The following is a 13,365-nucleotide window of genomic DNA, read 5'->3' as shown; positions in this document are numbered from 1 at the left end:
TTATATTGACTCTTCGCTGCCTGTGTGTCTCCCTAATGTGGGTCTTCGTTAATCTGCAAATATTGTCCCTCCACGGTTCACACGGCAGGTCGTCATCACATGGGTACCACGTTTGTTCCGGAAAAAGGAACAGACACACGCAGAGAGAGAGAGAGAGAGAGAGAGAGAGAGAGAGAGAGAGAGAGGATCACCTGGTCAAAATGTGAACGGATTCCTCAAGACAAAAATGAAATCACATTAGATGCAGAGCAACAAGACAAGACAGAGAGTGTTACAAGTTGTTAAGTGGGTTCACACAGAGAGAGAGAGAGAGAGAGAGAGGAGAGAGAGAGAGAGAGAGAGGATCAACTGGTCAAAATATGAATGGAATTCTCAAGAAAGAAGGGAAATCACATCAGATGCAGAACAACAAATGAAGAGAGAGAGAGAGAGAGAGAGAGAGAGAGAGAGAGAGAGAGAGGATCAACTAGTCAAAATATGAACGGAATTCTCAAGAAAGAAGGGAAATCACATCAGATGCAGAACAACAAATGAGAGAGAGAGAGAGAGAGAGAGAGAGAGAGAGAGAGAGAGGTCTTTTTGATGTTCAATGAACAGTTGAACCTATGACATAATTACTGACATATTACTCCTAACGTGCGCCTGTACACATACATGTATGCATGTGCACCGTATCATATGAGCTGGAGTTTATTTCTGCGCATGCGCAGACTCACTGCTTTGTGCACAAGACCCAGGGATCTATGATTAAGCTGACATGAGGTTTTATGAGTAAAATTTGTATAGTAGGCATGGGGTTTTATGTGTGGCCAGTGCCTCATAAAATTACAATGGTCTATATTTTTTTCTTTAATTGTACTTTAAGTCTATCTATTCTCTTCCCGTTACGTAATGCTTATAGGCTTACATACGATATAATTTTGCATTAATATGAATATAAGAATAAATTGGTCATTGCATCTTTACCTATGGCGTCCTGAAAACTTCAAGGAAAATAATATAATTAATCACATCTTGGGTAAAATCTGATTCTTTCCAGAAAAGAAGGCGAGAATGCTAATAGTAGTTTCATAAAAAACTATAATTCGGAAAATCTAAAACATTTGTATGTACGTCAGTGTATAAAAAGGTAACAGTGATTTTCTTACTCAATAAATTATTACAAGTTCTTCTTACCCACTCACAAAGACACATACCCACATCAGATTCCACATGTTCTCCATTGTTATATTGAAGAGCTAGATATTCCATAGACTTATCCTTCTTGGTCTCATAAGGAGAGAGAGAGAGAGAGAGAGAGAGAGAGAGAGAGAAAGAGAGAGATATGTGTATACTATATATATATCTATATATATATAGATATATATATATATTATATATATATATATATATGCATATATATATATATATATATATATATATAATATATACTTATATATATATATATATACATATATCCATCAGGAAACCATGAATTATAGAGGAAGAGGTGTCCAATCAGACGACAGTCATGTACACGTGTTTTATTATAAAGAAACGTTTCATGTTGTCAACAACACATCATCAGTCTGCAATTGAAATTCAACATTAAAATAAACTTAAAAATTACAATAGAAATTAAATAAACTTAAAAATTACAATAAAATTTAAAAAATAATCAGAACGCTAAAAGAGGGAATGAGAAGAAAACTACCTATTCATAAAGAAGGAAAGAGCTGAGTGACTAAAAACGGTAAGGTCTGCAAACAAACGTAAACCTCACGTTGTATGCAGACGTAAATCCTCACGTAAATCTATCTCCTCTCTCTCTGGCGTGAGGTTTACGTTGTATGCAGACCTTACCGTTTTTAGTCACTCAGCTCTTTCCTTCTTTATGAATAGGTAGTTTTCTTCTCATTCCCTATTTTAGCGTTCTGATTATTTTTTAAATTTTATTGTAATTTTTAAGTTTATTTAATTTCTATTGTAATTTTTAAGTTTATTTTAATGTTAATTTCAATTGCAGACTGATGATGTGTTGTTGACAACATGAAACGTTTCTTTATAATAAAACACGTGTACATGACTGTCGTCTGATTGGACACCTCTTCCTCTATATACATATATATATATATATATATATATATATATTATATATATATATATATATATATATAATATATATATATATATATATATATATATATATATATATATATATATATATATATAGTGGACATAACATGGGGCATAACATTTCATAAGTTCTCCAGTGTTATAGTTAAGAGCTAAAAATTCCATATTCTTGCACCTCTCGTTTTCCTAGAGAGAGAGAGAGAGAGAGAGAGAGAGAGAGAGAGAGGCAAGTAGTTAAAGATCTGAGAGCTAATGCGAATTCACATATGGCTATCATCCCGAATCCTTGTCATGATCTATGGAGGTTTTACGGCCGGGGGAACAAAGGCCCCTAATGAAGAAGGTTTGTTAAACGGAGGACATAGTCCCATAAAGCATTATATGAGACTGGATCAACATCTCGGAGCTTAATTAAGGGCTAAAGAGCTGACACCTCAAAACCAAGTTGAGAAGATGGATGATGAGTGATATTCGCCATAAATTAATGAGTGGATGAGTCTGTGCGTTAGCCTGGTTAGTTCAGCTGTGGATGGGCTCTCTCTCTCTCTCTCTCTCTCTCTCTCTCTCTCTCTCTCTCTCTAAGAGAACGAGAAGTGCAAGACTATGGAATTTCTAAATCTTAAATATAACACTGGAGAATGTATGGAATCTGATGTATATATATATAATATATATATATATATATATATATATATATATATATATATATATATATATATATACATCTCTCTCTCTCTCTCCTTATGAGACCAAGAAGGATAAATCTATGGACTATCTAGCTCTTAAACATAACAATGGAGAACTTGTGAAATCTGATGTTTATATACATAAACATTGTTGAGTTAATTAGCAAATTCCTCTATATATTTCAACATTGATTAATACCCCGTTTTTCTCTTGATGGTGAAATACTCAGTTGCGTGCACCTGCCAGTCTTGAGTTTTATGTCAGACTAATCGAATTATAACACTTGTAAAAGATGAAGAACCACACAGAAAAATATTCGAAATAATCCCATGTCACAATATGGTCCAAAAGCCAGCTAATAACTACCATGTTTGTTAATTCAGTAAAGATAACATTTAAAATGTAGATTAGATTAAACCAACCAACCATCAGAATTCCGTTAACAAATACACGCTGAAATAAAATGAAAGTATCATTCCATTGGAGAGGATACATTTAGGCAAAATCTTCCCCAAATTCCAATATCAAAGACATTAGAGGTGAGGCTCAGTATGCCGTGAAAATACCAAACTAATTCCGGGGGAATTTCGGACATCATCCTCTTGATGGAATTCCAGAAAAGCCACAATGTGAGGACAGGTAGGTAGTCGGAGGAGTTATAGACCAGGAGGACAGCCCTTAAATCAAGTGGGAATAAAGATAGAATTCCCGTCTCCGAATTTTTTCCTGCAGACATTAAAACATTTACTGCCTCTTCGTTAGACCTTATGAGACCTCGAGAGGCCATTTGATCATTTTGATGCCAGAATAATTGTCTTAAAAAAGAGAAGGATTTCTATAGAGGGCCTTTGATTACATTGGCTTAATTGGCATGGAATATTTTCCTCTCAATGTAAAGTAAGAAAACCTGGGAATAAAATTCATGACATAGTCACTAAAGTTATATGGAGGGCTCTAAACCATTACTGATTACATCAAGCATTAAGTCAACTGTAAGAATTATTTCAGAAAAAATTTATAATACTGCAATAATGAACGTAAAATTAAAATCACATATAACTTACTGCTTTACTTACATAAGCTTTGTATTATACATATATTCTTGTACGTCACATCTGTCCATATTTTACCAATGAACAGGGGCACAATTATGACGAGAATAATTCATCAAATTTACCCGTAATATTATGAGAATCGTATAATAAATTAACCAACAATTATTATGAGAATCGTATAGCAAATTAACCAACAATCGTCAAAGAAATGTTAAAGATATTAACCAACAATAACTACAAGAAATGTATAACAATTATTATGAAAATCGTCGAACAAATTCACTAATAATTATTATAAGAATTGTATAACAAACGAACCAACAACTATTCTGAATTTCGTTGAACAGATTAACCAACAATGATTATAAGAATTTTATTAAAAATTAACTATCAATTATTATAAGAATTGTACGACATTAACCAGCAATTAGATGCGAATGATTTCGGACCAAAGATAATCTAACGGTTCGTTCTTGAAGATGACCTCTCGCCCTTTTTGTGACCTGACCCAACACCTGTCTTGCCCACGCCCCAGGGGCATTATAATCATGATACCCAGCAAAACCGTCCCTGCCCAGACGCCCTCCGTTTGAAAACCCGGACACGTAAAGAGAGTTGGTCAGTTTTTTTTTTTCCTCCAAGAAACCAGCGTCTTGATAGCTTTTTTATGGTAGTTTTTTTTTTTACGCTTTTTTTTTCTTTTTTTTTAATTATTCATCGTCTGGATGGAACTCTGACCCGCGTTCTCTAACCCACGATGTAGCATTGGTATTCTATTCTAGAACCTTGAAGTTGTTTACTTCTGTGACAGCTGTAACCTTTTAAGCTCTAAGTTATATCAAGATTCAATTTTTTCCAGAATAAATATGAAGTTTGTTGAATATACATGCATACATACACACACACACACACACGTATATATAGATATATATTTATATATATATATATATATATATATATATATAATATATATATCTATATATATATATATATATTCTATATATATATATCATCATCATCTCCAACGTAAAAAGATTGAAATTTCGCTACTCATGTCTTCCAAGTGCTTTCAGTTCCTTACATCTCCACTTACCTACGTACAACCTCCCTTTCTCATCTAAATTGCTCTGCGTCTTTCAATTTTCTTAGTGTCCAATAGAGCCCAGCGAACGCATTGAAAATCAAAAACCACACACACACACACACACACACACACACACACACACACACAACAGATATACATGTATTTACTATAGATCAGATGACTTTTTTTTTAACTGGTTTATTTCCTGTCACTTTTGGGGAAAGCTTTAACTACAAGCCTTGTGTTCAAACGGGGGAATAATTGGGGAAGTTGCCCCGCCCATAGTGTTTAAAGCAAGGTCTCCCTAGTGTAACACAACATTCTGTAAAGAAGCCTGATCCTTCTTCATGTCAAGTAGCGTTAGAGGCCTCTCTGTACCCTCACACGCACAGGTCGGAATCCCATCATGGGAGAGAGAACTTCATCATTTATTCCTCAATTTGATTCAAGGTTCGTAGTGACCAGCGCATCCAAAACGTGACAGGGTATCAGACAGTTTTAGAAGTCACTCTGGCTATAATAACAAACAGAAAGGTGGCAAAAGTGACCAGAGATTCTATATATAGTAAAATAATTATATATATATATATATATATATATATATATATATATATATATATGTGTGTGTGTGTGTGTGTGTGTGTGTGTATTACCAATATTTTACCAATGAACATATAGTTGCCACGTTCAAATAGTATTTCATGGGCCTTCTAACTAAAATACTATTTGAATGTGGCAACCATATATTTCGAGCACTTCCTTCTGTGCCCCTGTTCATTGGTAAAATATGGACAGGTGGTGACGTGCAAGAATATGTGTATAAATATAGCTTATGTAAACGAGGCAGTAAGTCTCTGTTGGTATATATATATATATATATTATATATTATATATATATATATATATATATATATATATATATATATATATATATATATATCACCCCATCCTGACTATACATAATATAACACGTGTTAAACAATGAACATAATCAAGTCTTACTCAGTAACAGGCACAGCAAAGAACGAAAATTACTTTCCTAACTTTAAACCGATATGACTGAATTAGAATGTCCTTGCTCTTGTTATGAAAGATCCTATTTTATACTAGTTAACATTCACACAGTCGAATATCAGCACGTAAAAAGGCAAATCTCAAAATTCAATAAGAAAAAAGCTGAATTATTTATCAAACATATAAGTAATAACAGACAGCAATACACAATTTTAAAATATCTTACTTAACGACCGTAGCTGCTGCGAAAAACAGTAGTTAACGTGGGAATCTATACTCTTAATAACTTTTCTTCTCAGTGAATCTTTTTTTTTCTGCTCCTCCTTCGAGTTCTTTTACCTCCGTCAGTAGATAAAAAGAAGGGCGTGTCCAGCGTCGTTCGTGAAAGAGGACCTACGTAATTAGACACCAACGGTTACCTTTTGATTTTTCTTTCCTCTTTCATTTTTTTAGTTTTCGAATTTGCTTTCTTGATACGCGAAGTGTCTTTGAAAATTGTGCACGTGAAAAATTTACGTCGCTGTTACACTGAAAATATTTATTTTCAAGGGGAATTTGAAATTATAAAACGGATTATTTCTGTAAAAACCTGATGTTGCCTTCTGAAGGAAATCTAGTCTCATAATATCTAAGAGACACAGCTACTTTCAAGGAATATTTTATATCATTTGAACTAACAGAAAAAATGTAAAAAAAATCTTAGTCAATTCACTGTTCAAAAGAAATTGGGACTATGAAGGAAAATTTTCATCACCTACTTATTCAAGAAAATCTCATTCATCTTCCTCCTCAAAGCAAATTCACTCCTTGCTAAATGACATAGTCTTTCGTGTCCGTCTGACAACAGTCCATAAAAAAGTGTAAGTTCAATGTCCATGTCTTTCGTTTAGGAAAGCTACCATAGTATTATGAATAGGCAATGACACTTTTTCCTTTTCAATAAAATATAACCCAATCCTCAACGAGGCAAAAGCTACCTACTCCTAATTTCCTTTTTTCCCTTCATAAAAAATTTGTTTCGTTTTTATTGAAGGGAAGAAATAACTCGCAATAAATAAAAAACAAGTAAAAAAAGGCGCCAAAGTTTCTTTGGCCCAATCGAGTTTTCTGTATATTGTATAATATGACCCGCAGCCCATGAAGTTTTCAGCCACTGCCCAGTGGTGGTCTGTCCAATATCACTGCCAGACGCACGATTACGGATAATTTTAACCTTGAATAAAATAAAAACTACTGAGGCTAGAGGGCTGTAATTTGATATGTTTGATGACCGGAGGGTGGTTGATCGTCATACTAATTTGCAGCCCTCTAGCCTTTGTAGATTTTAAGATCTGAGGGCGGACAGAAAAAAGTGCGGACGGACAGACAAATAGCCATCTCAATAGTTTTCTTTTACAGAAAACTAAAAACACGAGTGGTTGCAGCCATGCAAAGCGAAAGTAGTCGATCACATCGGAAACTCCGCATAGCGAAAGTGGTCGATCACATCGAAAGCTCTCGGCTTTCACACCAAATACAGGGAGTCAAATGAACGATTGTTTTTCCCAGGGTTAATACGTCAAACTGGTTTGCTTTAGGTCAGCACCTGAGACGTACAGCGTGCCTGACCATGTATGAACCTACTTCAATCTAGAGCTGAATTATACTCAAAGGCATAAAATTAATTAGGAGAGAGAGAGAGAGAGAGAGAGAGAGAGAGAGAGAGAGAGAGAGATATGAGGTTATGGGACTTTACCACCTAGAGCTCTAGCCTTTCGACGCAGCCAATAAGAGAGAGAGAGAGAGAGAGAGAGAGAGAGAGAGAGCCTTTTATGTGAGATTATCTGACTGTATACCAAGATCTCTTGCCTTTCGACGCAGCCAATAAGAGAGAGAGAGAGAGAGAGAGAGAGAGAGAGTTCGGAATTAGACACTAACTCTGCGTCGGTCAGCCTGCTGCAATAATTAGGGAGTTAGTCATGTTATTGTATTGTTTTCCATTTGGTCAGCGATGAGAAATGTCTTTGACCAGTTCGACTGACCTCCCTCCTTTTGTCTTTCAGACATTGTTCTCTTTTTTTTCTTGTTTTAACTGTCTTCTTTTCTTTCTTCAGACGTCATGCGGGTACATGTATGCCCCCTTCTTTTGTGCCAGGGCACTCGTTCCATCCAGCTTTCATCTCTTCATTGTCTTCAGTGAAGGCAAGGTTATCTTCATTACGACTTAGGGTGCAACCTTCACAGAGGTTGGAACTTCAATAAAAAATTGGAGATAATTTTGTTTCTATAATTAGTAACCTCTTCCTCATAGAAACTTCGATAGGGAATCCGAGATAATTTCATGTTAATAAAATTAGTAACTTCTTCCTTGTGGGAACTTCGATAGGAAATCGTAGATAATTGCATATCATCTTTGTAACTTCAACTTGGAAACCGCCATAAAAAATCAGAGATAATTTCATGTTAATAGAATTATTAACTTCTTCCTCTTGGAAACTTTGAAAGGAATCGGAGATAATTTTGTGATTCTATGACTGAATACTGTTTGTTCATGGAAACTTCCACAGGAAATAGGAGGAAATTTCAAAGATTCATAATTGATGACAGTTTCCAATGGAAACTTCTTTAGAACTTCATAAAGTCACAATGGCTTTCTCGTGGAAACTTCAGCAGAAAATCAGTGAATCTCAAAAATTCAAATTTAAGAACGACTTCCAAACTGAAAGTGTACACGTAATGATAAAAAGAAATTGATGATAATAAATATTAATTTAATGAAACTTACCGATCAAATTTTTTCATCTAATTATTCACGTTTTTTTTATATAGTATTATCAGTTCTTCAGGAAAGGTTCATGAACTTTATAAAAGTGAAACAAAAGAATGATATAGCACGGAGAAAATAAAAGTAAAATGAGAAAAAGGAGAATCCAAGATAAATAATAAGAAACGTAACAGTTAGGATTATATTTGATAAACTGAAGTGCTGATCACGGCATATGGCAGCACCACATGATCTCCTGAATCAATTTTTTCACTTCTCCAAAAATGGTCTTGTGAAAACCTAGAAGTAAATCAGCACAACAAGCGCAAATAGTTTGCTAAACCTATGACCTTCAAGTAACTTGTAAGCAAAACAAAAGCAGTAAACCACTCTCTGTTTAACTTAAAGAACGCACCTCTGGATCTATGACCTTCAAGTAATTTGTAAGCAAAACACAAACAGCAAACTGCTCGCTGCTTACGTTAATGAACGCACCTCCATAGCTATTGCGAAAATAGGCTAAAGAACTCTTCGACATATCATCAAAGCAGAGACATACATACAAACGCTACAAACGCTAACTGCCTCCTGCTTATCTTCATGAACGTAACCTACGAAGCTGTTACGTAAACAAGCAAAGAGAAACTCATCGCAGCATCAAAAATACTCAGGCAAATAAAAAACGACAAACAATTACGTTATTGTTTGCCGCCTCGGAGACGAACGCACGTACACGCATTCCGTTTTGAAGATTGCTCGATGACTGGATTTACTGTTAAGTAAACGGCAGATTTAAACATACACTGGGCTTTATTTGTCCAGGAATAACGGATTATACTACATTCATTCAGGGCAGGATTTAGAGGACAAATAACAAAGGTGTTATTCCCCCCACCAACGAGATTGGCCGCAGGCTACCTATTCAAGCTGTCTTGTCTGTACACAAGACAAATTAGCTCTCCTTGTATGTCTGTCTGTTTGACGACGGAATATCTCATGGAATTACAGATAAATTTCGATGAAATTTTGTGAATGGATTTGCTGTGGCGTAAAGAATAAATGATTGAATTTTGATCCAAAGCTAATTTTTTTTTTTAACTTTTGATGACATTTGCCTAGTTCTCATTGTTTGCCCGTGTCCTTGTCTGTTTGTTGAGAAGATTACGCAAGGAGTTACGTGTGGGTTTATACAAAAATTTCGCCCGAGGTTGGTCTTGTGACTACCAGCTATTGATTAGATTTTGCCTGATACAACCGGATCTCGATAAGGGTTCAGGGATTGGATTATTCAGCCATATCGGAGGGTTGTCGTCTTCAAACGCTTCCGTTTGCTTCAAATTATAGATCTGGATGTGCGTGAGAATCCATGACGTTTCTCTAGTGCTGATATTTATGAAACCATAAACATGAATCAATTCGAATACGTGTTGTTTGGAATGTAATTATTTTGAAACGACGACAGTTGCAATTACAATCCACGTCACAAATCGTCAGTACTTATGGAAATTGATGATTACTACTGCCAATACCACCACTTGTAATACTACCCCTCTGTGACTATTATTATTATTATTATTATTATTATTATTATTATTATTATTATTATTATTATTATTATCGATCTATGTCCACCAAAAATAAAATTGCCTGCTTCACCTCATTTGGTGTAAAAAAAAAGTGACCGCCTATGTTATATAACTGATATCAATCCTCATAAACTGATATAAACAGTAAGATAATTTTCTTAATATTCTAAAAATATTCAGAACATTTCAAACGTTTCCAAAGCCTCTCAGGATCTGCGATGAATCAAAGCGTTTCTGACTGATCACAGGTTAAAAACTTCAAAGGGTGGGCATTACAGAGCGCCGGTGGGCATAAAGGGGCAAGTGACGTGGTGGGCAGGAGAGCGAAACGTTCAAGCTCCAGGAGCAGATGCTGACGAATATGACGTCTCCGGATTGTCCCAATCTTAGACGATGGCTTCGTCTTCGACAAGGACAACCATCTTTGGACCTTGACCGTCTCTATATTCTGATACGTGACCGAATCCCCTAGGAAACTGAAATATCTTGAGTGAAATAAAAAACATTTTGACGGAACGAAAAGAAAATATTCTTCAAAATGAATCTAAATACTTTAAATAAAGCCGTCAGCATCCCCTTGGAAGGCGGAAGGATTATCCAGCAGCTGTCGAGGGTTGCGGTCACGTGACTCCTTTCATCTCCCCGACATTCACCAAATAATTAAGAAATGTGGTCCGCCATTCAGAACAGAGGGTCTTCCATCTATCTTCCGTGGCATATTTTTAAAATACCGGTGGTATTGCCTGTGTGATATCATTCATAGAACTGATTGCTTACTAATTTGGTCTTTTGATCTTGATTCTTTTTGGACTTAACGTGAAGTATAAAGAGAAATGTTCTTGATTTTACTTAAGACATTTCAGTTTTCTAAGAGATTCGGTCACATATCAGTCAGAACATAGAGATGGTCAAGTAAGTTATATGTAAATATATATATATATATATATATATATATATATATATATATATAATATTATATATATATATATATATATATATATATCACATATATATATATATATATATACATATATTTATATATATATATATATATAGATATCATCGTATATATTTATATATTATATATATATATATATATATATATATATATATATAATATATCGGGTATATATGGATGTGTGTATGTGCGCCGTGGTGACGTGTTGTTGAGCTGTCAGACGCACGATTAGGGCTATTTTTAACCTTGAATAAAATGAAAACAACTGAGGGTAAAAGGCTGCAATTTGGTATGTTTGATAAATGGAGAGTGGAAGATCAACACGCCAATTTGCAGCCCTCTATCCTCAGTAGGTTTTAAGATCTTTGAGGGCGGAAAGAAAAAGTGCGGAAAGAAAAAGTGCGGACGGGCAGACAAATAGCCACCTCAGTGGTTTTCTTTTACGGAAATTAATCAAAACCAGATGGATGACAATATTTGTAACGATAATAATGAAAATGACGACATCAGTTGTATAATGATAACAAAAGACATTATGATGATCACGGTGATCATGATGATGATGATGATAATAGCAACGACGGTAATGATAACGATAACTTATGTGATAATGACGATCATTCGATCTAATCTTTGACAGAACACATACCACATAACATAAAGAGCCAGTGGAAATAAGACCAAGCAACATAGCATAGTATCCTTCCTAACCAGTAACAGAACCTGACCATCTAATTCAAGCTCGTGTTCTCGGTTAGCAGACATCATACGTACACAATCCTTAGGTCATTATCATCAGTATCGTCATTATCATCATCACCACCATCATTCTTGTCTCTTGTTTCTTGTGTGTGTGTGTGTGTGTGTGTGTGTCCTCCCACAAACAGGTTTTGTATTCTTATTTTCATTTATGGTCAATTCTAGTTCTGTTTATACGACGTTGGGTATTTGGCCGCGGGGGGAAGGTCCGGTGGGTTAAATACCCAGGAAATAAGAAACTGAGAGTTGCACCACAAAGTGAAATTGTGTCTCGGTTGTAGCAGAAGGAGTCGTAGTAGAAGCTGGAGAGTTTTTGCTACAGTTTTTATTGTCTTTTAAGGTTACACATGCTTTTGGCCCACAGCCTCGGCTACTTATGTTTTTGTGTATTGTTGAGCTACTCATCTCTATGTAGTTGGGGTCACTACTTATCGACCACAACAACAAACTACTACTGCTTTTACAACTGTTTTTTTTTTCATACGTCTTTTACAATCCAGAGGGAGGGGGTGGTACCAGTAGGGTATACAGCCTACTGGTAACTTGAGCAGGTCGTCAGAGATGAGGTTGCATGCCCCATTGCCTTTCCTGGATCCATTTAGAGCTGGGTGCACTCGTAGGCTGGGAGCAATCCACAGACCCAATAAACGCGAAGCAAGCACTATACCACCTACCAATATCGTCCACTCTGGCCAAGTTATTATTATTATTATTATATTGACCCTTCACCCTAAACAACACCTCTAGGATGGAGTAGCTACCCTTACCCGTTACGTCCTGACTGTGACCTACGGCACAGGTCAATCAACAGGCGCTCAACAGGGTGTTCAGGAAAGGGGTCTGAATCACCCACCCCCCCACCCCCCCGCCCCCCTTCCTCCCAGACGAGCACTGAGCTCGGGAAATCGTCGGGAAAGTAACTTTCTACGGCCTGTTCCAGGAGAACGTGCCTGTACTGGCATAGAGCCACCTTCACGTACCCTCAGAAATAATTAACGAATTATTCATCTGCATCAATACATGTCCTCTTCCAGCCTGAGGGTTCAAAGCCAAAACAGAGCGAGTTTCTTGCTCATTACGAGTCACCAGTGTCAACCGAGCTCCAGAACATGCACAAATCTACTTCTGCAGATGACCAGAGAAAGCGTGCTCATGTTTTTTTTTTTCACCCTTAAATAGAAAACGGGTTTGACCAAAAGAAAACGAGTTGAACACATGACGTCGCTGCGATGTCATCGGGGGGGAAATTATCACGGCAGGCAGCTACGTAGTTATTATCGACGCAAATTATCTCGAGCGCAGAGTTCCCTCCCCGTGGAATTATCTCAAATTTATGAGGCCTTAAGGTGCAATATCAATTGAAA

The sequence above is a fragment of the Macrobrachium nipponense genome, chromosome 19 (assembly GCF_015104395.2).
Source record: "Macrobrachium nipponense isolate FS-2020 chromosome 19, ASM1510439v2, whole genome shotgun sequence".
In the NCBI taxonomy this organism is placed as follows: Eukaryota; Metazoa; Arthropoda; class Malacostraca; order Decapoda; family Palaemonidae; genus Macrobrachium; species Macrobrachium nipponense.
Note: the sequence above shows the minus strand (reverse complement) of the source record.